A 2,443-nucleotide genomic window follows, 5' to 3' on the forward strand; every position below is an offset into this window, starting at 1 on the left:
CTAGTGGTATTATTGCGAGACTATTCATTCAGAAACTCAGCTGGGGACCCGAGTTCGAATCCCGCCACTGCACATGGTGGAGTTTGAATTCAATAAAAAAAATGAGCGGCGCAGGCTTGGAGGGCCGAAGGGCCTGTTCCTGTGCTGTATTGTTCTTTGTTCTTGTAACTGATGACCATGAAACCCATTGTCGATTGTCGGAAAAACCCATCTGGTTCACTAAGGTCCCTTTAGGGAAGGAAATCTGCCGCCCTTACCTGGTCTGGCCTACATGTGACTCCAGAGCCACAGCAAAGTGGTTGACTCTCAACTGCCCTCTGAACAAGAGCAACTAGGGATGGATGGGCAATCATCCTGTGGTCCCAAATTGGTTATGAAGATATAGTACCTTCACAGAATGTCATTCCTCAGTCATCAACCACCGTAAATGTGCTATTGTATTCCTTTGAAACTCTAGGAGTGTTAACTACTGCCTTATCTATATGCAGTCTTCTGAGAGAATAATTTAATTCTGTTGCTTTAATTCCTGAAAATTGGTGATTATAACGTGCTTTATTGTGTATGACTTGACCTGCCAGCAACGCCCATGTCCCATGAATGAATAAAAATAAAAATTAGCTTCTGTGTTTCCATATTTTGTTTTATTTATATCCAATTCAATCCAATCAAAGTCTCAGCAAGTGAGACATTTTCGATCCAAGCTGACTAGACAGGGCTCGCCACTTCCTGCCTTGGGCTTGATCTACACGATCCGAGCTGATTGGAGTAGGCATTGCACCTCCTCCAAGGCTTGATCTCATTTGCATCTTAGCCAAAAGGCCGAGATGCCGCTTTAAAAAATTGCTTCAAAATGAAGCTAAAGTGTAACCTCATGACTTCAACCAAGCACAGCATGTCGATACTACACTTGATCTTAGCCAAAAGGCCGAGAGGAGGAGTAGGCGCTGTGAGGCAGCAGTGCTAAGTACTGTCCCTCCTGTCCTGTCTCATTGCACATTACCAGATCTATAATCGCCTGTTCTTTGGTTGGCTGTAGCACGTGCTACTCTCAGAAATCGTCTCAAAAACACTCAATGGATTCATACTCCAGACTGTCTCTGCCAATTTGATTCACCTAATCTACATGTAGATAAAAATCGTTCATGATTATTGCTGTACCTGGCTCACAAGCCCACATTATTTCTTCTTCCATACTCTGACATACAGTATGGTTATCATTAGGGGCCCTATAAATGACTCCTACAAGTGACTACCTACGGTAACTATTTCTCATCGCTACGGCAGGGTGGCACAGTTGTTAGCCCTGCTGCCTCACAGCGCCAGGGACCCGGGTTCAATTTGCGGCCTCGGGTGACTGTGTGGAGTTTGCACGTTCTCCCCCCTGTCTGCGTGGGTTTCCTCTGGGTGCTCCGGTTTCCACCCACAGTCCATTGGTGTGAAGGTTAGGTTGATTGGCCACGCTAAATTGACCTTTAGTGTCAGGGAGATTAGCGGGGTAAATACATGGGATTATGGGGATTGTTGCTGGTGCAGGCTCGATGGGCCGAATGGCTTCCTTCTGCACCGTAGGGATTCTATGATTCTACCCAAACTGATTCTATATACTGATCTTTAGAACTAAGATCATCTTTTGCTGTTGTACTAATACCATCCTTAATTAGCAGATCTACCCTTCCACCTTTTCCTGTCCTTGGGTCATGTTCCCTTGAATATTCAGGTCCCAGTCTTTGTCACCTTGCAGCCATGTCTCGACAATACTTACTTCAGAAGTATTTTATTGACTCTAAAGTGCTTTGAGATATCCAGTGGTCATGAAATTGCTGTTTTTTCATTTAGCTTTCACTTAAATGCGTCCATGCTATTTGCCTCAACCTCTCCGTGTTGTTGTGTGTCACATTACAGGCGGCACGGTGGCACAGTGGTTAGCATCGCTGCCTCACAGCGCCAGGGACCCAGGTTCAATTCCAGCTTGGGTCACTGTCTGTGTGGAGTTTGCACGTTCTACCCGTGTCTGCGTGGGTTTCCTCCAGGTGCTCTGGTTTCCTCCCACAGTCCGAAAGACGTGATGGTTAGGTGCATTGGCCGTGCTAAATTCTCCCTCAGTGTAACCCGAACAAGCGCCGGAGTGTGGCGACTAGGGGATTTTCACAGTAACTTCATTACGGTGTTAATGTAAGCAATGTGACAATAATAAATAAACTTGAACTTAAAATGATGAAGGGGATAGATAGAGTGAACGTTCAAAGACTATTTCCTCGGGTGGATGGAGCTATTACAAGGGGGCATAACTATAGGGTTCGTGGTGGGAGATATAGGAAGGATATCAGAGGTAGGTTCTTTACGCAGAGAGTGGTTGGGGTGTGGAATGGACTGCCTGCAGTGATAGTGGAGTCAGACACTTTAGGAACATTCAAGTGGTTATTGGATAGGCACATGGAGCACA

General features: G+C 45.7%; 1 non-coding gene across 1 annotated transcript; it reads right to left on the reverse strand.

Moving 5' to 3' along the window:
• Window positions 1–737: 737 nt before the first annotated feature.
• On the reverse strand, window positions 738–937 carry LOC144488556 (U2 spliceosomal RNA). The gene has a single exon (XR_013496620.1). It is a non-coding gene; the product is annotated as a U2 spliceosomal RNA (small nuclear RNA).
• Between the last annotated feature and the right edge of the window lie 1,506 nt (window positions 938–2,443).

Source organism: Mustelus asterias, unplaced genomic scaffold (assembly GCF_964213995.1).
Source record: "Mustelus asterias unplaced genomic scaffold, sMusAst1.hap1.1 HAP1_SCAFFOLD_1658, whole genome shotgun sequence".
In the NCBI taxonomy this organism is placed as follows: domain Eukaryota; kingdom Metazoa; phylum Chordata; class Chondrichthyes; order Carcharhiniformes; family Triakidae; genus Mustelus; species Mustelus asterias.